A 26,552-nucleotide genomic window follows, 5' to 3' on the forward strand; every position below is an offset into this window, starting at 1 on the left:
ACAGCCTAGTGGACGGCACCCGGAGGAGTCCCTCTCTGTGTGAACGAATCGGCCGAAGGGATGTATGGGGCAGGATACGATCCCGCAAATAGCTAGGTCCTGTGCCATGGAGCGCTTTGAAGATGATAATCAACACCTTGAAACGCACCCGAAAAGCCACAGGCAGCCAGTGTAGCTCGCGCAGGAGAGGTGTTACGTGGGAGTATCTAAAGACTCCCGAAACTACCCGCGCAGTCGCATTCTGAACCAACTGCAGCCTTCGGGTACATCTCAAGGGGAGCCCCATGTAGAGAACGTTGCAGTAGTCTAGCCGGGACGTCACATGCGCATGAGTGACTGTGCGAAGGGCACTCCGGTTCAATAGGGGACGCAATTGGCGCACCAGGCGAACCTGGTGAAACGTCCCCCTGGCCACAGCTGTCACATGGTCGTCCATTGACAGCCGGGTATCTAGAAGGATGCCCAAATTGCATACCTGATCCACGGGGGCCAGATGTTCACCCCCAATGGCCAGTGATGGAGTAAGCTGGTTGAACCAGGGCGCCGGTAGCCACAGCCAGTCAGTCTTGGACAGGTTGAGCTTGAGTCTGTTACTTCCCATCCAGATCCGTACGGCTTCCAGACACCGGGACATCACTTCGATGGCATCGTTGGGGTGGTTTGGGGTAGAGATGTACAGCTGGGTGTCATCCGCGTACAGATGGTAATCTACCCCAAACCCACGAATGATCTCGCCCAGCGGCTTCATATATGCATTGAACAGGAGAGGCGAGAGGACCGACCCTTGTGGCACCCCACAAGTGAGCGGCCTCGAGGTCGACCTCTGCCCCCCTGCCAATACAAATTGCACTCGGCCAGAGAGGTAGGAGGAGAACCACCGCAAAACGGTGCCCCTCACCCTCAACCCCTCCAGTCGATGCAATAGGATACCATGGTCGATGGTATCAAAAGCTGCCGAGAGGTCTAATAGGACCAGGATGGAGGAGCAGCCCCCATCTCTGGCCCTCCAGAGATCATCCACCAATGCGACCAATGCCGTCTCCGTGCTGTGGCCGGGCCGGAAACCGGACTGGCGTGGGTCCAGATAATCAGTTTCCTCCAAGTGGCGTGGAAACTGTTGTGCCGCCACACTCTCTATAACCTTCGCCAGAAAGCAAAGGTTGGAGACGGGACGGTAGTTGGCTAACAAAGCTGGGTCCAGGGAAGGCTTCTTGAGGAGGGGCCTCACCACCGCCTCTTTCAGGACGGCTGGCAGGAACCCCTCACTCAAAGAAGCGTTGACTAACTCCTGGAGCCAGCCTCGTGTGACCTCCCAGGATGCCAGTACAAGCCAGGAGGGACATGGGTCCAGTAAACATGTGGTGGCTCGCAGTCGCCTACGCAACCTGTCCATATCGTCGAAAGTAACAGAGTCAAACTCCTCCCAGAATGGAACCTCAAGACCCGCCTCCGACGTCCCCTCCAGACCACTAGTAGGGACCAACTCACTTCAAATCTGAGCGATTTTGTCCTGCAGATACTCCCCAAATTCCTCTGCTCTACCCTGCAAAGGGGCTTCCCGTGGCCTCTGTTGAAGGAGGGAGTGGGTTACCCCAAACAGGGCGGCAGGGCGGTTATCTGCGGACGCAATAAGAGTGGCACAATACTATAAATCACAATGAAAGGCCTAGGTTTGTGATGGCGAACCTATGGCACGCATGCCAGAGGTGGCATGCAGAACCTTGTCTGTTGGCACCCATGCTGTTGCCCCAGCTCAGCCAGCTGGTCATTAGGTTTCCAATGTGCGCATACATGTGGCCAGCTGGTCATCAGGTTTCTGGCACTCTGGCACTCACACTTGCACACATGTGAATGTGCACACCTTCCGGTTTGAGCACTCTGTGCCTAAAAGGTTCGCCATCACTGGCCTAGGTGGACTAAGTCAAATTCAACTCCAAAAACTTATAACTTTCTCATCTATTGCCTGAATTCTCTCTATTGTAGTTCTTATACCAAACAGATTTGCACTAATACTAATCATCTAGTTACTATCCATCACCCAAATTTTGCTAATTACTCAACAAGAATAACAGATATAGGAACTTTATGAACAATCTCCCCACAATGATCACCAGTCCTCATGCTCACAATCTTTTCACTCAGCAATCTAACCCCACTCATAGGTTTTGTATCAAAATGACATATCCGTACTAAAATAATATGCTTTACTCTTACAATTGAAGCAACCCTAGAAAGCTTTATATCCTCATTCAGCCTACATGTCTACATATGATCAACATACATCTTTTCCACACCTCTCATGCAACATATCAGAATAATACCAATAAAATGAGGAATAAACTAAAAAATTAAAAACATCCACACTAATAATTATAAGTCCTGACACTTCCCATAATACTACAAGAAAAATATTATTTCAGGGGGGAGGTGGAGCTGGCGTCGCAACGATACGACGTGCGGTCTTGGAGCTCCAGGATCACCATCGATATCTCTGTCACTGGATGGTCCTTTTGGACCTAAACCGTCCCGTAGAGACGGTGATAGAGAAGGGCACATCCTGCTGATCCCAGGGATATAGCAAAGCTCCTGGTAGATCCAGGAGAAGCCCTTTTCTCTGGCAACAAAGAAGCAGCCATTGAAGCTGCTGAAAGTTGGGACAGCTCCAGAAATGAAAGACAAGCAGGAGAGAAAGTGTGCCGAATTGGTGAGATATTCTTTTTTACTATTAGATGAGAGAAAACACCCCAAAGATTAAAAGTAAAGTTAAAATTGAAGACAGAAGAGGTCAAATGGAAAGATTAAGCTTGAGTCAAACTTAGTGTGTTATTTTTTTTTAATCCCTTTACTGCTGGAATTTCTACAAACACTAATTTTTTAAACTGGATTGATTTTATTATTATTTTTTAAGATTTTCATTCTTTTTCTCTTTTCAATGCCCTATGATATTTTCTTGTTAATTTTTTTCTTCTTTCCTGGAATATAAAGAATATAAAGAGGGAAGTGAAAATAGATGAAAAGAAATAACACTGCACTTAGAGGTTTGGAAGCTTGGAAATATTGTTTTTCTTCTCTAGATTTGAGTATTTGATAATCTTGTGCAAAGTAAGAGATGGTGTTACACTTCAAGGACTCTGAGTTTGTTTATTGAAAATGATAGTCAGAAGAGCACGGATGTTCATACAGGTGCTTCTCTGGGTACTATCAGAGTGAAAATCTTGGAGTGGAGAAAAAAAGATTGCACTGAACTGGGAAAGACAACAGTTAACCTTGTTTGGAAAATAGTGTTGGATTTTACAGCGGCAGTGTGCACTATTGGAAGGGAAAGATCAATACAGATGATGTTGCAACAGGGAAAAGAAAAGGAAGTGACATTGCAGATGAAAATCCAAGAAATTCAAAAAATACAAGTAAGAACAGAGACCATTGAAAAGAGATTGGAGATCATTGGACAAAGAACAGAAAAAATTGATTAAAAAATTGAGAATTCCAAACGATGATAAAATATGAAGACAGATCTCAAAAAAACTGAAGAAAAGGTTGAATAAAGAGATAAGAAAATTGGAGATATTGACAACAGAATGAGTGCTGTTGAAAAAGATAAGAGTGGAATATTGGAATGGGAGACTGATAGATTAGAATTTTACCTCAGATTGCAGAAGATAGAAGAAGAAAATTTGGCAGAAGTAATGATATAAATTCTGGCAGAAGTATTGGGTATAACTAAAGGGAAGATGATGGAAGGAACAGATGAGGGGTTTCGAGCGTTTACAAGATATGCAGTGAAATATAAGTTGCCAAGAGATGTCCATACAAGATTTACTAAAAAAGCAATTAGAATACAAATACCACAAATGGCAAGAAATAAAAGATTGCACTACTATTGGATGGATACAGGATGATGTAATGAAATGTTATAATAAAAATTAATTTGAATTTATTTAAAGTTAGAATATTTTGTATAAAATGAAATAATAATAGTTATAGTCAAATAAATGATTAATAATGATAATACTGTATACATATATATAAGATTGATAATATGAGATTTTATATAATTTGTGAGGACTATGGAGAGGATGCCTAAAAGTTTGGTAACCAATGATAAACAATTTTATGAAACATAGGACGTATCTTATTAATGGTAAGACAAAGAATTTTATCAAGATGAATTATTACTGGATGGATTTAGGATGGTGTAGTGAAATGTCACAATATAAATTTACCTAAAATGTAAAATATCTCACATAAAATGAAATAATGACAATTATAGTCAAATAACTCTATAATAATGATAATAATTGTATAGATATATATCAGATTGATAATATGAGATTCTATATAAAGTGTAAGTGAAGACTATGGTGATAATGTACAAAAAAAGTTTTGTAACCAATCGACACACTGTACAGAATTGGAAGATGTTTTTTATGTTTTGTGTTTGTCTGTACTTGTTTGTTTAAAAATAAAAAAATATTAAAAAAACAAAAAGAAAAAAGATCATTTCTTAATCAGCTTTCTCAAATGTATCAATTATCTAATTTATTAGGCCTCTTCTATGCACATTTGGTAGTGGGAAATAGACTGTGCATAAATAGACTCCAAATGCACATAAGAGCCATGGTGGTGCAGTGCTTAGAATGCAGTATTGCAGACTAATTCTGCACCGCCTGCCAACATTTTGGCAGCTCAAGTCTCACTGGTTCAAGATTGACTCAGCCTTCCATCCTTCTGAGGATTTTGGTGTTGTCAATAGATATGTTTAGTACATATTAAGGAAACTTAGTCCCTTAGTTGGAAGTGCGATCCAAGCACCATATTCCACCTGGATTAGTAGTGTGCACTACCTATGTGTGTGCATATATGGTTGTTAGGTGAAAGTTGAAGAGAAGAAAATACTACCAGTAGTTGTCTAGCATAAATGATCAAATCATAAGAGAAGTACACTATAAGAAAGGGTTGAACCAAAATTCTTGGAGAAGGTTAGTAGGAAGTAGGGAAGCATAATTCCAGAACATCAAGATGAATTTAAATGTATAAACAGCAGTCTTAGACAATAGTATAAGAACAACATTCAATTTCAATTTTTATTATAGTCACGGATCAGCATAAAATAGAATAGAGTAGAATAGAACAGAACAGAAATGAATGGAATAGGTAGAAAGAACAACATAATATGGATGTGAAAAGTTGAATCTGTGAAAGAGTAGAATATTTTACAGGGAAGGGCTAGATCAAGGAACACCACTAGAATTAGGGTAGTCATGGTTTCTAAGAAATACTATAGTCCACATTGCTAATAATATTTTCCATCTTATCTAAGTGCAATTATATATGTAATTAATGTTGAGCAGGTTACAAATTTGTATAACCTTTGCAACTATATTAGTGTTCTCCTAATCAGGAATTTTAATGAAAGTCTCCCTCTACTACTAAATTACAACACTTCACAATTAATTCAAGGGAATGTTGATTATTAACTTAAACAGAAATTAAATGAGCTCCCAGCTAACTTTAGCACTCCTTGAAGTCCACCGTTACAAAATAAAGAGCAAGTGTCTTGAATTCACAAAGGTTAACATTATTACAATGATGGTTATTTAAATCTAGATCCTGACCGAAATGTGACTGCATCTGTAACTGCAGATTGGTAGCAATCCAAAATAAGCAAAAAAAGGGGGGGGGGCATTTACTATTTGGTTTCTAGATGTGCTACTGCCTGTTCAGAATCAATTCAGGATTGATGTAATTCGAAACATCATTGGGGTTTGACATTAGAAGTGATGGGACTGGATAGGTGGGGGAATTCTACCATTAAAACCCAGAATATTTGATCATGGAACAAAATTGTTACTGCTTTGAAAAATTACAATTCTGCAGAATGGAGAGATAGTTCCTTTTCTGTTAGCAAGAATCTTTGATTCACACCTCCTTCTACTTTCTGAGCTGTTTCCCCTCATTGCCCCCTTTTTGTGCTATTTAGGTTTATTCCCCCTACTCACAACAAATGATGTCATTTGTGCTTTCCTATTCAGCTGGAGAAACTGAATTGATCTATGCATATTTTCAGGATTTTCAAGTTAAGATGATTGCAGGTTGGATTCGCATAGTTTTGATGCAATTAGGGAGTAAACAGAATTGGTCTATATGGATATTTGGTAATTTATCATGAACTACCTTTGAGATACCAGAAAGAGAAGTTAGAGGTTAGGGAACAGAGTTCCCATAGAGACCAATGGGGACTCAAAGTTCTTGATTTCTCACTTCTCTAACATACAAAATGTGTTTCATTCCATTGGAACATAACATATGAGGGCTCTGTGAGCCCTCACTTTGAAGGTTAATTCTGTCACGATGTTAAAAAGTTTGCTAGGCATGAACTGACATTCAAGAGTTAAACTAAGAAAGTTTTATTGCGCAGGTCATAAAACAAAATGTTATCTGAAAGTGATTTATTGCGCATGCGTTACACATTCCAGAATTTTCTTTCTTCTTTGTTCGGCTGCCAACTTGGCAACCGAAGCTTTCATTATCAAAATGTAACCATTAGTTATTTCTGTTTCATTTACTTTTATTATTTTATTATTAAAGTTTGTTTATTAATTAGAATACTTTTTAAAGACTTTTATTTTTCTTAATATCTCAAAGGATATGCGGAAGGGAATCAGCCCGATCCATTGATCTCAGATCTCAGGCGTTTTTTCCCCTGACAACTTGGTAGCAGAGGATGGTTTGATGATACCAGCTGAGATGGCTACAATTTATGGCTGCATTTTCCCTTCATGCTATCTAAAGATAACCGACTAAGGCTAATAAGCAATGTCGGAGAAAAAGAAAAAGAAAAAAAAGAAAGATGGGGCAAGCACAGATGGATCAGCTTCTCCTGACAAAGAATCCATTCCCTCAGACACAGAGGAACAACAAATTCCTTCAGGTGCCGAGCCAGATGTGGGGGAAGGAGCTACAGGACGCGACATCCACGAAACAAGGTCAGTGGTTCCTCCTTCTAAAATATCTCCAGGAGATTATGAATTTTTGGGGGCCAAGCCAAAACTTCCCACTCTGCCAGAGCCACTCCATTCCCAGACCCTCGCAGATTATCAAACAATTGATGAATGGCAACTGCCGGCAGAAAAAAAATCCTCCCACGCAGAAAGCAGACTTTATGAATCCTCCCCAAATGATGAGCAAGAAATGCAAAGCTATCTTGATCAATTAGAACGTTTTGAAAAATATGCTAGGGACGCGAGAATGTGCTTTGAGGAGATAAAGCGAAGTAGGAGGAGCTCCCCCACTCCCAAAACGTCTGAGGATGCCATCTTGTCTTCAAAACAACAGCCTAAGACACACCCCACAGAGTTCATTGGTCAATTAGAACAAAGAGACATGTACACGTCACCGAGGTCACGTGATCCCTTTGAGTCAACTGAACTTCCGCATACGGATAGACGACTGCAGCCAAAAAGTGAGGCTGCACTGCCATCTGCTGGCGGAGAAAAATTATTACAGCAAAAGATGTTGCAGCTTCGTGACAGTTTTAAAGAATTAGCTATGAGTCCTTTAGAAGCCAAAACTTTGCCTCCAAAGGTTAAGTCTTCAACACCACCTGGTGGTGCTGAATCCTCCCTAGATGGAAAAAGGCAAAGCCAAAGGCGAATTCGAGGAAGCCAATTTGATGTTGCCACGCAAAGGCCAATGATGCAACCCCAGCATCCCCTGGTTCAACAACCAGCTTTGCAACCAGATCAACAAATTGTTCCAATGCACATTCCTCAGCAGGTATTCACAGTCACCCCCTTGACTGGTGAGTCCAAATTAAAGGAGTCAGGAGAGAATTATAAAGCCTGGGTCAGTGAAATTGCGCTCTTGCTTCGAAGAGAAGGCACACATTCCATGATTTTTAATCCTCCTCCTCAGCCCTGGACACCTGCAATGAGAGACCTCGAAAACAGAGCAATCACAACTTTACTCATGTCAATGGAAATTGAGATCCAAGGTATCTTTCCACCTGATGCAACTGCCCAAGAAATTTGGGCTATTTTGGAAGATTGCTACAGGCCCGTTTCAATTGAATCTTCATGTTTGCTCATGTCTGAGTTCCATGGTTCGAAGTTGAAACCTGGTGAACGAATTGGTGGACATTTGACCAAACTGAAAAGAATGAGAAGTGAATTGAGACAAAATGGCCATGTAATTGATGATATCCAAATGATTAGCATCATCATTAACTCATTGAATTATGAATGGAAAGATGCTGTTGCAAAGATTAACTACGTGCCTATTGCTCAACGCACAGTTAACCACGTTTGCAGACTTTTAGTGGAAGACGAAGCTATCAGGTTAGCTACACCACATCTGCAACGACCCCCAGCGTCAAAGGCTCCAGCCAGACGTCCCTTCCGAGGAAGAGGCTACGCTCCAAGGATGCCAAAATGCTACACCTGCAACCGTGTGGGACATGACACCCGGGATTGTCCCCAACGAGTTCCAGCTCCCGTCACGTACCAGCCCAGAGGAACAGATTCCAGAGGCAGAGGTAGAGGCGGAAGACAAGGTCGTCGTGGTCCAAGGCGTGATCCACAAGCTCCACTTGTAACACTGGCCATAACCAATGTTCCACAACCTGATCCAAAGTTCGATAGACATCTTTTGTGGACTTTAGATAGTGGAGCAGCTGTGCACGTTACCCACAGAAGGGAACTTTTCACAGAGATGGGCGAACCAGAGCCCGAGTATCGAGAACTGTATTCCTTCACCAACCACACTTGCAAGGTTATGGGAAAAGGAACTGTTTACATTGAAGAACTCGATACACACATCTCTGATGTTTATTACATACCTTCAGCAACCAGTAATTTGCTTAGTCAACGTCACTTGTCTAGAGATTTAAAGTTCCAGGTTCATCACCTCAAAAAAGCAAGTTACTTAGTTAAAGATGGAGATATTGTTGCTGAAACTATGCTGATTGGTGGTGTTTATTATTTAAAGCCAAAGCCTAAAGGGCAAGCACAGGCAAGTATGCAAACTCCAAAAAGGCACAACGCGAACCCAGAGAGAGTTGTCCCAGAGAGAGAAAACGTTACTGTGCCAAAGGCTCCTAAAGCCAACAAACAGAGAAAACAGAAACAGGTTGCTCAAAGCAAGCCTGAGGGTCCTCATGAAACTGTTAATGTTGAGAATTCACTAACTGGTAAACCTTTACATTCCAGGTGTATTCACAAGTGGCACAGAAGATTGGGCCATGCCAGTTTCCGTATTCTTAGAAAGATGCCGGAGTTCGCAAAAGGTTTGGATCTAAAGGGGTGTAAGGTGTTTTTGGATTGTGCGGTTTGCAAAAAGGCTAAATCCAAGGCGGCTGCAATTCCCAAACACGCTACACGCCTGTCAACATGCATTTTTTATTTGGTACACACTGACATAGTGGGTCCTTTCCCACCAACACTTGGTGGCAGAAAGTATTTTTTAACAATTGTAGATAATCATTCTAGATATGGATTTGTATATCCTATGAGAGAGAAATCTGAGACCTTTCAGATCTTTAAAGACTTTGCAGCGTTTGTTTCTACACAATATCAAGTTCGCATCGCCAGAATCCAGAGTGACCGTGGTGCAGAATTCATGTCTCAGCGTTTCCAGGACTGGATGCGTAAGAATGGAATTCTTCATCAGACATCTGCTCCATATACACCGGCTCATAACGGAGTCGTAGAAAGAAGACAAGGGGTTCTACAAACCATGATGCATTGTCTTCTAGAAGATGCCAATCTCAGTAACACATACTGGGGTGAAGCAATCAAGTATGCAAATTACATTGTCAACCGTACTTGGAGCAGTGTAATCAATCAAACTCCTTTCTACATGCTGTATGGCTACAAGCCTGATCTCAAGAACCTCCATATTTTTGGTTCATATGCTATGGTGAACACTCCCTTAAGTCAAAGAAGAAAGGGAGGTACAGTAGCAAAGAGACTGAGATTTATGGGTATTGATGATAATTCAAAATGGTACAAATTCATTGATATCAAACATGTGATTGTCATTTCACAATCTGCTAATTTTGAGGAAGATATTGACTGGTCCAGGATTCATTCCAATGATCCTGAAGTTTATTTTCCTAGAGATGGTGTTCCAGATGCCACGCAGCCTGATGACAATTCGCAGGCAAATATTCCTTCTACCAGTTCTTCACAACCTGATGTTCTGTCTTCGCAAGCCGCAGATGCTGATGCTAGCGACGAACGTGAGGACTAGGATGATGATGAAGAAGAAGAAGACTGGTCTGTTGCTCCTAGACGTTCCAAGAGGGCCACAAAAGGAATCCCTCCACAACGTTATTCATAGCAACTGACAAAATCACCATTACCTTTGATTTGCAACGTTACTCTTCCTCCAGAGACATTCACACAAATCAAACAGCTTCTTGATTCAGAACAAGACAAATGGTATGATGCAATGCAGGATGAAATGGACAGTTTAAAGAAACTTAATGTATTCACACCTGCAAAACCTCCAGCAAACAAGAAAGTCATTGGCACCCGATGGGTCTACAGAATCAAGAAGAAACCAAATGGTGAGTCTTTATACAAAGCCAGACTTGTAGCTCAGGGTTTCGCTCAACGTTATCCTGAGGACTACACAAACACTTACTCACCAACAGTCAGAACTGAAAGTGTAAAAATTGCTTTAACCACTGCAACTATTCTTGGTTTAGAAGTTTTTCAATTTGATGTGGACACAGATTATCTACATGCAGACCTAGATGAAGAGATCTACGTGAGAAGCCCTCCAGGATTCCGAAAGCAAGAAGGGGATACCTGGTTCCTGAACAAAAGTCTTTATGGTCTGAAACAGTCAGGTTTAATGTGGTATTTATGTCTTACTGACAAACTAAATTCAATGGGCTTTATTAAGTCCGAAACTGATGAATGCGTGTTCACAAAAAGATCTAACAATGCATATGAGATAATTCTTGTTTATGTTGATGATATTATTTATATTGGTCCAAATAAGAAAATGAGTTTCTTATTAAAAAGCTATCTATATCGATTAGAACGTTTTGAAAAATATGCGGAAGGGAATCAGCCCGATCCATTGATCTCAGATCTCAGGCGTTTTTTCCCCTGACAAATTCTGACTCTGAAATTGACTCTTTAAACCAATACATTGAATTGAGGGATCAAATTAAATAAGATATTTGATGCACATACACTTTTACTGAATCAAACTGAATCTTTGACACAAACTAATTTGAATAAAAAAATTTAAAATAGATGAGATAAACTATTTGAACTAAAGGGTAAATTCAGATAAAATCAACTCTTACAACTGACTTGGAAGTATATATTTGAATGGGACTCATTTGCACGCAGACCTGTAATATACTTAATACACATCAATATACTATTTAAAGAGGAACAGATTTGTTCTGAACTTATAACTTTAGTATACGAGTGCTTAGCCATTGTTCATTTAAATATATTTGGTCAAAGGAGACCTTAGAAACAACCCTATCAATGTCAAAGCAAATAGTAGGGGATTATGAAAAGTCCTTCTTTTGCTCTTGACAAGATTCTCTAACTGCTTTGAAAATTTGCTAATCTCTACATTGTTCTATTTAATAGTGTCCTTTTATTACACAATATTTTGCATTTTATTATGTATTACCCACATCCTGACATTGTATGATAAAGGACAATATAAAAATTCCTATATAAATGTGCTGAATTAATTAAGCCTTATTACTGATCAGGTTAATGAAATTCAAGGATGAGCTTAGGAGAGTCCAGTATAGTTATACTGGAAGTTGCTAATAAAAGGGTTAGTCCCATATTGCACTAAATTGCATGGATTTCTGAATAAGTAAGTGTATATAACTACAAATAAGCTGATTCATGTTGTTTTACAATCATAATAGCTAAGTTTTCTCAATACACTGAGCCAAAACCAACTAAGTTAATTGCATCTTCGCTTGATCTGGGAAAATAGTTGGTAGAGGACATTTATTATACAAATCTTTCTTAAATAATAGCTATAGGTCACAAGATAAGCATATCCCAAACTTGGGGGTCACATGGGGCCTTCACAAAATGTCTACTAGAATGGCCATAGCTGTTTACAAAATTCAAAATTGCTAGTAAGGTACCTGCCACCTCATTTAGATTCCTCCACTTTTCAGGATAATCTTCCTCTTGATCTTTACCTGGAAAGCACATGTCCATACAAAACATGGAGCTGTACTGACCCATTTTATTCTCCCTTTTTTCAATCTCTAAAGAAAGTAAAGGTAAAGATTTGTCCTTTCTAGTCATGTCTGACTCTTGGGCAGGGGTGTCAAACTCACTTTTGAATTACTAGGTGTGCTGAGGCAAATAAAGGGAGCTCACCTGTCATGTGGAACCTGGGTCTCAAACTGGGGCTGCCAACTTTCCAGCTGACAAGCTCAACATCTTAACCACTGAACCAACACTGTCTAAGTAAGATAATTTCTTGGATTTTCATCTGCAATGTCACTTCCTTTTCTTTTCCCTGTTGCAACATCATCTGTATTGATCTTTCCCTTCCAATAGTGCACACTACCGCTGTAAAATCCAACACTCTTTTCCAAAGAAGGTTAACTGTTGTCTTTCCCAGTTCAGTGCAATCTTTTTTTCTCCACTCCACGTTTTCACTCTGATAGTACCCAGAGAAGCACCTGTATGAACATCCGTGCTCTTCTGACTATCATTTTCAATAAACAAACTCAGAGTCCTTGAAGTGTAACACCATCTCTTACTTTGCACAAGATTATCAAATACTCAAATGTAGAGAAGAAAAACAATATTTCCAAGCTTCCAAACCTCTAAGTGCAGTGTTATTTCTTTTCATCTATTTTCACTTCCCTCTTTATATTCTTTATATTCCAGGAAAGAAGAAAAAAATTAACAAGAAAATATTATAGGGCATTGAAAAGAGAAAAAGAATGAAAATCTTAAAAAATAATAATAAATCAGTCCAGTTTAAAAAATAAGTGTTTGTAGAAATTCCAGCAGTTAAGGGATTAAAAAAAATAACACACTAAGTTTGACTCAAGCTTAATCTTTCCATTTGACCTCTTCTGTCTTCAATTTTAACTTTACTTTTAATCTTTGGGGTGTTCTCTCATCTAATAGTAAAAAAGAATATCTCACCAATTCGGCACACTTTCTCTCCTGCTTGTCTTCCATTTCTGGAGCTGTCCCAACTTTCAGCAGCTTCAATGGCTGCTTCTTTGTCGCCAGAAAAAAAGGGCTTCTCCTGGATCTACCAGGAGCTTTGCTATATCCCTGGGATCAGCAGGATGTGCCCTTCTCTATCACCGTCTCTACGGGACGGTTTAGGTCCAAAAGGACCATCCAGTGACAGAGATATCGATGGTGATCCTGGAGCTCCAAGACCGCACGTCGTATCGTTGTGACGCCAGCTCCACCTCCCCCCTGAAATAATATTTTTCTTGTAGTATTATGGGAAGTGTCAGGACTTATAATTATTAGTGTGGATGTTTTTAATTTTTTAGTTTATTCCTCATTTTATTGGTATTATTCTGATATGTTGCATGAGAGGTGTGGAAAAGATGTATGTTGATCATATGTAGACATGTAGGCTGAATGAGGATATAAAGCTTTCTAGGGTTGCTTCAATTGTTAGTAAAGCATATTATTTTAGTAAGGATATGTCATTTTGATACAAAACATATGAGTGGGGTTAGATTGCTGAGTGAAAAGATTGTGAGCATGAGGACTGGTGATCATTGTGGGGAGGTTGTTCATAAAGTTCCTATATCTTTTATTCTTGTTGAGTAATTAGCAAAATTTGGGTAGTGGATAGTAACTAGATGATTAGTATTAGTGCAAATCTGTTTGGTACAAGAACTACAATAGAGAGAATTCAGGCAATAGATGAGAAAGTTATAAGTTTTTGGAGTTGAATTTGATTTAGTCCACCTAGGCCAGTGATGGCGAACCTTTTAGGCACAGAGTGCTCAAACCGGAAGGTGTGCACATTCACATGTGTGCAAGTGTGAGTGTCAGAGTGCCAGAAACCTGATGACCAGCTGGCCAGCATGTATGTGCACATTGGAAACCTGATGACCAGCTGGCTGAGCTGGGGCAACAGCACGGGTGCCAACAGACAAGGTTCTGCATGCCACCTCTGGCATGCATGCCATAGGTTCGCCATCACGAACCTAGGCCTTTCATTGTGATTTATAGGATTGCTCTTGACAGTAGGACAGTTTGGTTAATTTTCTTAGATAATATAATTAAAATAAATGTTGGTACTAATATACTGTATGTCACATTAGGTTTGCTAGACTTGTTATGGCTGTAATTACTTGGGAATTTCTGGGAGTCAGAAGTGGAATGTAGCTGCTGAAATTTTTGATTTTTGCTGTTTCTGTGCTTCATGGATGATGAGATTTGGACAAAATTGAAATTATAGATAGGTTATTGATCTTTAGGCAGGCTCAGGCTATGTTTCATTGTGTTGATATATTACTAGAATAGTGGTGAGGATATTAGGATGTTAGATTTGTTAGTAAAGGCCACATGCTATTTTCAGGGTATGTGCCCATAGCTTATTTATCTGACTTTATATAAGGTAGAAGGTAGCATATATGGAAATACTGAAAGTTTTGGAATTTCAAATGCATGTTCAAGTCTTGGCCTTCCAGTGTTAAGAAGATTTGAACATATGTGTGAGCTTTAAACTTATTGCATGGTTGGGCTTAGTTATCTTAATCAGTTTGTTAAATAATATACATTTTGATTAAAGTCTATATAAAATGCTAGTTTTAATTTTAATTAAGAGTTAAGTTTTATTTATTTAGCTAGGAATTACAATGCCACCAATAAAAATCATATCAATTTATAGCCCTTAATAATAGTACTAATCACAATAATGCTTTCCACTATATACAGCCACAAAACTATCTTCCCACTCATAAAACAAATATTCACCAAGAAACAAAAAAAGTCCTCCAAACCCATTTCAGCCTAACTTTGGATCAATTTTCGTAATTATAATGACCAAACTTCCTACAAACAATAACATACAAATGGTATTATACCACAAACCATTAAAGTAAGCACACTAATCATTACCATAGCAAGTCTTCTATTAACAACAGGCATTCTATTTATATTAACTCACCAAGTCCCCCCAAACCCCAACTTTTTCTTCAATCAACTTGCCTTCTTCAAGATGCTTTAACATGCATAAAACCACTAAAATTCGCTCAATCAATTTCCACATAACTAACTGACTTCTGAACTAAAAACAAAAACAAACACTACAAACCAAAATATCTCAAAAGGTACAAATTATAAATGTCCAGTTGCTATGACTCCACTTTCAGACAACCTTACCTGGATGACAGAGAATCTTCACTGATATATTGTTACTCACTTTGGAGAGGAAACCCTCTGAGGTTGATGTGGGAAGATTTGGTACATTCCAATCCTCTCTACCTAATTAATTTGCTTTAATTGATGAAACTACATCTGGAACCAATTAAAAAAAAAGTCCAATTGCCATGACTCAACTTTCAGACAGCTTTACCTGGATGACTAAGAATCTTCATCGACATAAGGATCAAAGATTTATTGAACACCACCCTACATTCAATTCACACAATACAACAAAATCTAATCAAAAACTTCCCAAAAATTTCATGTTGTTATTTGGCATTTACAATTATTTCAGCCACAATCTTTTTTATAATGAATGAAAATCAAATAATATTTTGTGTGTGTCGTATGTCTAGGAGGTATGTCCAAGAGAGAATGAGCTATCAAATAAGCCAATAAAATCATCACCACAATAGTTCCTGCGCGCGCGTACGTACATATGTACACAGGAGTTTCGGAAGGAGTCTTAACCACTAAGCCACAGGCTCTCCTCCTTATCAGCTGAGCCAGGGAAATAGGTATGTATTTGTGTTACAACCCCTGGTATGCCCAAATATGGGAGGGAGCTCACTACTCCCCCTTTCTGTCCTTCGGCTCATTACAGAGGACCATCCAGGCAGAAAACCATTTTTTTTTTTAATGTTGCCTTTTTATATTTGTGTTGTATTTGTGCTGATAAATAAATAAAGGGAGACTAGTATAGATCTATTTCAAGCTATTTAGCTCTCATCAGCTAGCCATACCCTTACTGTGAATCGAACCAGGGCTGTATTGCATATTAGACCGATGTAATTGCCACTAAGCCACAGGCTCTCTTCCTTATCAGCTAGGCCAGGGAAATAGGTATGTATTTGTGTTACAACCCCTGGTATGGCCAAATATGGGAGGGAGCTTACTGCTCCCTCTTTCTGTCCTTCATTACAGAGGACCATCCAGGCAGAAAACCATTTTTTTTATTTTTAATGTTGCCTTTTTAGATTTGTGTTGTACTTGTGCTGATAGATAAATGAGAGCTAAATAGCTTGAAATAGATCTATACTAGTCTCCCTTTATTTATTTATCAGCACAAATACAACACAAATATAAAAGGGCAACATTAAAACACTGAGGCCTGCCATGCCCCTGAACTGGTTCTCCGGGCGGCGCCATAGGCACTGCCATCTTGTTTTTTGCTTCTGTGCATGTGCAGAGCAATTTTTATTGCACTGCACATATACGCACAGTGCACTTCAAGCATGGACACATGCATGCCGCAGCCATGAGCAAACTGGCAGTAGCAACTGCAGGAACCCACCCCTGCTTTCAATGCTATCTAATAGTTGTCAAATCTTTTGAATCCCATGAATGATATTCCATTTGGCTGGTACAGTACAGAAAAAAAATATACCAGTAAATAAGAAATAAGACAGATAGATAACTTAGAAGGCAATGGAAACTCTTTTTCATATTGGAATGTCTATAAAATTATCAGAAGTTAAACATACATACCTTTAAGGATGTTTTGCCTTGGACAATGATTTATTTCTGCATGGTATTTAGAACCCTAACACTTAAAGGTGCAATTTATTCCGCAGGCATGTTAGCACGGCTATGGAAATTCCAACTCTGGATTTATATCCTGTAAGTTCACCCAGTTGAAAGTTCATGATCTCTCCCCACACCCACAAATCCATCACATGTTCCAATCATCATCTTCCACGCTGGCATGTACACCCATCTTCTTCCGGCCAGGTGTCGAGATGCGGAGACAAAAGATGACCTTGGCTTCTATAAAAGAATGTCAACATACATTCCACAATCCTACTCCTTTCTATTCCCCCCTCCCAACTACTACACTAATGAAACAGCATAGAGAATTATTAAAAAGTGTGGCAGGCCAAAGATCCTAAAAAGAATATAATTACAGGCCTGACACTGGCTTGGAAGGTTTTTACAAGATTAAGCATAAATTCACAATAAGGTCTTATTTTCACCTTTCTCTGGTTAAAGATATACTTCAAAGAAACATCTGTATGCTTTTCTTCTTATCACTCTCTATTGACAAAACAGTGAAACCTTGAAGTGCCAAGCCCGAATAATCAGTGAGGAAAGTAAAAGTGTTTTGTTTCCAATACACAAACTTCCAGCCTTTGAGTAGCAGTGTCGTCTTTCCCTCTGTTGTTACAATTTTCTTTGTTGCTTTTTGTATCTTTTTTTAAAATCAAATTCTTGAATGAAATAGAGAAGAAAAAGGGAAAAACACATAGTAAACACGTAGTAATGAAGAAGGAGAATTTTAGTCCATAGGTTGTAATAAATAATAATGAAAAAAGAAGAGGAAAACTTAATCCCTTCAGTTTAAAAGGCTTGCATAAATTCCATCCATGAAAATAACATTTAAAAACTAAGATAACCCACTGTCGAAAACCATTCAAAGCTTAATTCTACTGCCTATTTTTTCTGTTCTCAAATTTAAATTGGCTTTAAGTTTTTTTATAGGCAGTCTCTTTTAAAACAGTAAAAATTCCTCACCAGCTGGAAACACTTTCTCTTTCTGTATCCTTCCATTTTGGAGCAGCCCCGACTTCATCAGCCTAATGGCTGGATTTTTTGTCGTCGGCTGGAAGAACTTATCTTGGATCAATCAGGGACTTTGCGATGTCCCTGAGATCAGCAAGATGTATGCTTCCTGTTCACCAGCTCTGCGGGATGGTTTAGGTCCGTTTGGACCACCCAGCAGCAAAAGTATCAGCTGTGGTCTCGGAGCATCGAGACTGCATGTCCGTATCGTCGCGACATTGGCTCCTCCTCCAACTTACAGATATTTCTACCTATATTCACCTGGAACAAGTTTTGTTGATATTCAATCCTCTATCCTCTAAAATAATTCATGGGAAAATACACAGGGCTAGGGTGGGAGATGTAAGGATATTGGATTACATCAAAAAAATTGAAATGATTGGTTAACTTAGAAGATGACTGTTTTGAGATGAGGTGGTCAATTACCAGAGAAGAATATTGCAATAGTTTATATGAATTATTCCATGACATCTCTTAAATATCATGCCGTAGACCTGTGCTATATTTTAGTTGGTGCTTCTTCCCAGCCTTTTAAATCCTATTTTAAAGGAAAGGTTTAGTAATTTTTTAGATATTTGCATTGCTTTCCTTGCTTGCAGTTGATCTTTTTATTCTATAATTATTTTAACCTAATTTTCTGGGATTTTTAATTACAGTGATAAATTTTTAGAAATGATACTGGGGTGGTGGTGGTGGAATCAATTCTTCTGTTGTTGTTTTAATTGAAATCGTACAGACCTAAACAGTTTTATTTTAGGAACATAATTGTACTGTTTGGGTTTAAAAAATCACTATCTTTGATATATTAAATTTCAATATGTTGGAATTATCCAATTTGCACTTGTTAATAAGCAAAAACAAGTCCTCGGGAAAGGGAATTGCTTATATAATGTGCCTTTGAGACTTAGAAAAAAAATATTTGTTCCATTACTATACTGGAACTGAGAATTATAATACACAGAACCTCCCACCAGAGTTAATTAATCCTAAAGTTACATTTAAGTTCCAAAGTGTCTGCCACACTAAAATCAGTATTTGTGGATTGAACTCAGAATTCTTTGCAATTTACATCAGTATTTCAGATACAAAATTATATTTCTCTGTCACTGTACTTTCACATGGCTCTATTTCCATTTCTTGGTTTCTCCAAAGTGTTTTGAAGTTGTCTGTGTTCATTTTTTTAACTAGACTCAGAATATTGAAAACAGATAGCCAACACAATCAGCTAATCCAGTGATGGCTAATATTTTTGTTGAGACATGACAAAAGGGGGCGAGTGTGGGGGGATCGTGTGTGTGTGCTCATACCCATAATGCAATACACTCCCCCCTGCGCATGTGTACACAACCCCCCGTGCATGTACGCAGGCCTCACATCTGGGAGTCCAGGTCTCTGGACTTCAGGGAGGTGCGTTGGGCCATTTTTTTGCCCTCTGCAGACTTCAGTAAAGCCCCTTGAAGCCTGGGAGGGCGAAAAATGGCCCAACATGCAAACCAGAAGTTTAGAAAGAGACTTCCAGGTTGCTCGTTGGGTCGTTTTTCTCCCTCCGGAGGCTTCAGGGGGCTTCCTTGAAGCCTCCAGAGAGCAAAAAACAGCTCAACATGCAAACTGGAAGTCCATTCCCGAACTTCCAGTTTGTGCATTGGGCAGTTTTTCACCCTCCTTCCCCCTCAGGGAAGCCTCCTGAAGCTTCTGGAAGGAGAAAAATGATCCAATGGGCAACCGGCTGAAAATCAAAGCCAAAAATCAGCTGGCCAGAGTGCACATGCACACTGGAGCTGACAGGGCAATGCCTCCCGTGCCCTCAGAAATAGCTGTATGTACCACCAGCTGCAGAAAATACAGCTAGAGAAAAATAAGGATGTTTATAGGAAAAATGGATATAGAACAATTCCTTATCTGGTAGATCAGGGCTGTCAAACTCACAGCCCATGGCCTGGATATGTCACGTGTTGGCCACACACATCCTGGTTTAGGGAGGGGGGGAGTCCTGATACATCACGTGACATCACCATGACAATGCGAGTTTGACACTCCTGTGGTAATTATTTTTGCTATACTGTAAAATAAAAGATGGGTAATCATTGAATTATAATCTAAGTCAGGAGTATTAAACTGTTGGCCGGTGGGCCAGATGCATCACATGCATTTTTCCCCTCCATAGAGCTGAGATGAGTGTGGATGCATCACATGCATACCACACTCATCTCAGCTCTATGGAGGGGGAAAACATCATGAAATGTCATGTGATGTCAACGTGACACCGTGAGTTTGACACCTGTGATCTATCTAATTTGATAAAAATGTAACGTGTTCAAATTTATTATATTGAGTTCAAAATCTTTTGGTTTTCCTTGAATAAAAGTCTGAGATTTCTGAAGTTATAAATCTCATAAGCGTTCCAATTTCCATCTGCTATTTTTATTTTATTTTTTCTTTACTAAGACAATCAGTATCTTGTTTCTCATTTGGTAGCCAGAGGAACAATTCAGCTTCAGTCTTGCCATTGCATTCAGAGTAGTGTGTGGTCTAATCAGGCTAATAGAAGAGGACAAATAATCACTGTGGAAATGGATAGTTGCTTTCATATTCCTCTGTGTGTGAGAGAGAGGTGGGGAGGGGAGAGATGGAGGGAGCAAGAGAGGAAATTTGAAGGAAGTAATACTGAAAGTTCAAGAAAACCAAAATGCAGCAAAACACATCAATGTTTGAAAATGTGTGTTGATATCAGACTACATTGATATGTGCCCTGGGTAAATGGTTTAACCTTCTTCAGTCAAGCTTCATGACATGTTGTCATCTGCTAACTAATTGCAGTTTAAGCCTTCGTTTATAGGATAGATGTAGAAGCCAGTTCAAAAGATGACAATCCCAGAATCATTTTCATTAATCTAACTGATCACTTCTGAACAACTGAAATTCTGTCCAGTCCTGTCCACTGAGAATATTTAAACAGATGTTTAAGTGTACTCAGTAGTTATATTTAATTGTGGAATTTTTTGGGGGGAGGGGATAGAAGCATTCAATTTATGTAATTTTAAATAATTGTGCTATTGCCTTGAGGCTAAAACAGTGATACCTTCACTGATGGCCAGATTCAATAATATTGTTCATCAGCTATAAAGTGTTTCCTAGGAAACAAGCATATGTAATCTGACTTTGATTCAAGTAGTAGAAAATAATAATCATGGTTGCTGACAATCACATGTGGACACACTCTATTCTGAATTAGAATAGCTCCACCCAAATGTCTATTTTTTCTCTCTTTTAGCTAGTAGTACTGTCAAGCAAGATATGTAGAAGTCATTCCTATAATTACCCTCTGTAACAGTGGAGATCTCAGGGATTGGGCATTTCAATTAAAAGAAGCATGTTATTCTTTTTCAGACAAACACAGTAACATAAAAAAAATAACTGATAACCAAAGAACCCACTTCCCTCATATTTTCAAGCTTTTCCTGGCCCAATTGCCTCTTAACCTCCATAAAAGATAATAAGGCTCCAAGAAGTGACATCCATTTATTTCAGGAACCAATTTTAACTTACGGCCTGCAAGTCAGTTACCCTGATTATTCCATTAAGCAATCTCAGAACCAAACAAAATACAGGTCTTAGATCTATCTTTAAAATAAGAACGATATAAAACTTTAATACATATCTAGTCATCTAAAATATTGCAAAATTTGTACATATAAACAGTTTCAATAAACAGTTATTTTCTATGGGTTATTCCCAGATAAAGCTCAATTTATTTGTGAGCATTATTTTTCCACATACTTTAACCTTCTATATCACTCTTGAGGCACTTAATTAAATTATGATAGAAACGAAGGCTAAATAAATAGGTTGATGTACAGGCTTCATTTTTTTAATGACATTTTCAAAGAATGTGAAGTAATCCTGTTTAGGAGAAACACAGGATGCCATTCCAGGCAACTCAAATAAATTTCAAGAAGGTAGAAAGAGTTTACATATTTCTAATTATTAGTGAAGTACTCTGGCTTAACTCTAGAGTGGGAAAAACTTATTAAATTCCTTGGTTGCTAATTCAAAATATTCTGCTTCAAATCCTAATGTGTTTTAGGAACAATTCCAATAGATGTCAACCCTTCAAGATAGGCCATACCCAGAAAACAACTCATCGGGTTTGATTAGACTATAGTCTCTAGTAGCAAAATCTTGAAAAGCTTTGCTGCATTTTCCCTTCCTTCTCTTGTATATCAAAGGGAGTTAGGATAGAGCTTGTATGAGTTTCTTTTGGATGTTTTCTTTGCTTCCTTCAAAACATTTTTGTGTACATGTTGTTGAAACTGTCCATGCATAGTTTCTCCAGGTTCATCTGTATAGTTCTCCTCCTCTGTGCTTCTCCCCAATTGTTTCTATCCATCCCATCAGATCTGGCTGAAGAGACATATTACAGTTCCTGTTGATTACAGTGTGTCTTCTGGCAGAATGCAGGAAACAATCCTTTTGTGTTTTAGCTCCTGCCCTTTTCCTCAGGGATTTGATTTGTCCTGACCCCACTGCCCTTTTGCAAGGCCCTGGACAGATTGTGTTCCCAGGCATTGGGTCAATTATCAATTATAGCTTGTGAGATGATTATTTTAATTGTTGTTTCATTGTTTTCCCAAGTATTTATCTTGGCTGCTGGTTATACATTTTCTATGCTGTTCTTTGCATTTTTTAACTGCTGTTAGCCGCCTAAGACCACCACAGTGAATAAAATAATGTAATAAATAAACAAACAAGTCTGCAGAGGATGGTAATGTCCAGTTTAGAAGTTTTAAAATATATTTCAAAAATAGAGATAACTTGCATATAAACCCAAGCGGGGAAAGAGAAAGGGGGAACATTGGATTCAGTGATTGATATGTCTGTCTTCAAATCAGAGATTTTTTTGATCAGATGCTATCAAGTGTTCAGATCACTGTCCTGTCCCTCTTTTTCCAGGGAAACTGAATATACTGTAGATAGGACACATGGTTGTTTATTTGTTTATTTTATTTGTACTTCTTAACTGTCCATCTCCCTCAGAGAGGGGTTCTAGGTGGTATATAATATATCAAAATTATTTCTGAGGCCCTAAGGATTATGGTAGTTTGGTAGCCATCATTATAGTAAAAAAGCAACCACCGCCAACAAAGAAAATACAAACCTCAAAATGGAAACAATCATGATGAGATATCTATTAAGAAACATATAGGTAATAGACTAAAGCTAGTAGTCTAGAGATGGAACTTTGAGCAAAAAATGTTGTCTCTCCTGCTTTCCTTATGGAAATGACTACATTTCCAGCTTGTCTAGATCTTAGACAAGATCGTAGAATAATGGACATATACTGGAGATGGTTTGTAAAAAAATCTTTTGATCTGAATTTTCTTTAGTTGTTGGATGTATCTGCATCAGTATCTGCTATTGGGAGAATAAAAGAGTATTTGCTAGCAGTTAAGCTTCAAGCCATTTTATTCCACTTAAATGACAGAGGAAAAATCATATATGTTTTTCGTCTTAACTGTGTGTTTCAATTAACAGTGGGCTGTCATTTTCCCAATTCATGCTACTGATTGGGTTTATATTGTAACAGGTTATCACCTCATTTTGAACCAACCATTTAATAAAGGTTAGACAACATCTGGGGAAAATGCAGTTATTAAATAATCTTGTAAACTTCAGTTACACTTATAGTGGATGTAAAAAGTGTCTGTTACACATACTTCTTTGTGAGCTACCCTGTTTCCCCTGGAAAATAAGACCTCCCTGGATAATGAGCCCAATCGGGCTTTTGAACACATGTGCTAAATCGGGCTTTTGAGCACATGTACTAAAATAAGCCCTCCCCTGAAAATAAGCCTTCCCCCAAAATATTGCAACACAGCAGTAGCCATGAGGTGACCATGATCGCCACCTCCCTGCACCTCAAAAGTAATAAGACCTCCCCCAAAATAAGGCCAAGTGCTTATTTTTTTTGGGGGGGGGTCAAAAGAAAATAAGACCCTGTCTTATCTTTGGGAAAACATGGTAGCTTTGTATTTAAATGCAAAGCTTTAATATTGTATACAATTAAAAGAGAATCTTGTATAAAGTAGAAAAAGTTTACTTACACTCTACTCAGACATTCACCAAGAAGTTATATTGTTCAGTGATATTTCAACCTATGAAAGACCAACAAGATATTATTAAAAATGAACATGCTCATAGTAATTTAAAATAGTAAGTCAGTAAATACTTCTGGGAGATGATTTGGACATTTCTCTCTCCCAGACATTGCAGCTATATAGCCATGGAGAAAAATGTAAGTCTCGGTGTTGTGATGCACACTTTATCAGTTGAAACATGTGGGGGGTGAGCTTGAATGGGGTAAGGCAGTAATGAAATCTTCATTGTGCCACTGTGGTTTAAAATCCTCCCCTTATATTTCTTTTATTTATTGCAAGGTATAAAAAGTCAACAACTTGGATGCTATGGTGTGCATCATGTTATTTCATTGAGACCATGAATATCTGTGCATGTGGCTTCAAAATCTTTTCCTAACAGAAATTTAAAAATAACTAAAATCATGTCACTTTTTTTTAAAAAAGAGAGAATGTAAATAATGACAGCTACAAAAGAGAGAGAAGGATTAATATACATGCTCAAGTATAACCACAGGGTGATCTATCTATCTATCTATCTATCTATCTATCTATCTATCTATCTATCTATCTATCATCTATCTATCTATCTATCTATCTATCTATCTATCTATCTATCTATCTATCTATCTATCTATCGGAAATTGTATTACAATTACATAAATAGAAAATATTTAGAACAAGTCCATATTTTAGGAGATATTGCATTAATAGATACATGCTTCTTTGGACCAGTATACTAACCTGCTACACAGACAGTGCCAATACTGGATTTTTATTGGTCTGCATATATCTATAGCGGGATATAATTGTTGCAGCTAGTGCAGCTGGTGCTTTAAAATTATTTTAGCTCAAATACAGAATGAGCAACTATGGTCCAAACAAGTAAATACAATTTAACTAATCATTTTAGCCATGAGTGCATTCAAATAGGTGCCTATAAATAGCAGGTCCTGACTTCAAGTGACTCTTTACATCACCTTTGCAATACAGTTAATATTGTACATAATCCTTTAAATGCACACATCTTTGGATATGGTTGCTAAATGCATCATTGTGATGGAGATTATACCAACAGACAAACAGAACACTGAGGTCTTTCTGAGTGAGGCACTGGATTTAAATGATGGTGATGTAGCAAAGTGGACACCTGCAGTCTCCCACAAATGGCCCAAATTACTTAAGTGGAACTATGTATAAGAAAAGCAATTGAGTGGTTGACCATTCATCACTTGAGTTGCCAAATTGTATGTTATATGTTCAACTTTGAATTAAAGGAACAAAAAACAGTTGCCATTTCAATAGTAAAGTGTGGAGAGAGAAAAAAAATTACCACTTGCCAAAGGCTTTTTAATATTGACAAATGTGGTATTACCTTTGTGAGCATATGCAAGTGTAGGGGTGGAAGTAGTAATTTGTGAGGGTATAAAGGTAGGAATTTAAAATTTGAGGTTGCCTCTATCAGCAATATACCAAAATTACCACAGCAAAGAAGGAAAATAGAGTGGGAGAAAACTAGATCTCTCAATAGCCCCACATTATTCCCCGAAGATGCATATAAATATCAACTATATATAAAAATTGGGACAAATAAGTGACAATGGAACATCTTGATTCATGTGTTGTAAAACTATTCCATTTGTTATGCATTCTCAATTTCAAGTAAATTGTTTCTAAAGAAAATTACATGAATTGTTTTGTAATTACAGTATGATAATTGTTCAATCTTGGTAAAACAAACAAAGTTACTGTCTTGAATAGGCTATCTATAAACAGCACTCTTCTTTGCATTCTCTCTCTCTTCTGCTTTCATTCACTAGAAGTTATTCTTGAGTCAATATTTACACAATTAGACTTCGAGAATGGGATACCTATTTGATTACACAAGCAACAAATTATATATTTGTAAAGGATGGAAGGCAAACAATTAACATCTTTTGGAATACATGGGTTGTGTTATAGTGATGTATAAAGGCTAAAACACAGCAATAATGCAATTAAATGACATAATGCAGCAATAATAAAATAAAGTGCATATGTAGTTGAATGCTATAATCAGTGCACTAGTAAAGAATTTATTTCTTGTGACAAAAGCTAGCTTGCTTTTAGACATTTGGACCCTGTTTTGTGTCCCTTCCCCTCACTTCTGGAATATACATACATATATACACAGTGTGTGTTTGTGTGTGTGTGTGTGTGTGTGTGTGTGTATTCATAGATTTTTATGGGTGTAGGTATGCTGGTCTTGCTGTATTCCAGTCTTTTCCCATGTAAGATTGAGATTGTCTTGGCAACATTTCGGCAAGGTCTCACTCGCCATCTTCAGGCTGGGTTTTGGTCTTAAAGCGTGGTTGGAGCTGCTGTCTTTCTATAAATCTTGGGGGGGGGGGCGTTATGGAGTGCTGGCTTTGTTTCAATAAGTGAATGATTGGTTGCATGGTTG

The 26,552-nt window shown here is 38.4% G+C and overlaps 1 protein-coding gene across 2 annotated transcripts in view; it reads right to left on the reverse strand.

The window, feature by feature from the left end:
* The window catches only part of CDH18 (cadherin 18), a 660,513-nt gene that overhangs the window by 371,923 nt on the left and 262,038 nt on the right, over positions 1–26,552 (reverse strand). For both annotated transcript variants that reach the window (XM_081951851.1, XM_081951852.1), the window contains exon 3: positions 24,080–24,130. The gene's annotated coding sequence lies outside the window, so the exon portion shown is untranslated. The remainder of the gene's footprint in view (positions 1–24,079; positions 24,131–26,552) is intronic.

The sequence above is a fragment of the Natrix helvetica genome (assembly GCF_964273705.1).
Source record: "Natrix helvetica genome assembly, chromosome: 4".
NCBI lineage: Eukaryota > Metazoa > Chordata > Lepidosauria > Squamata > Natricidae > Natrix > Natrix helvetica.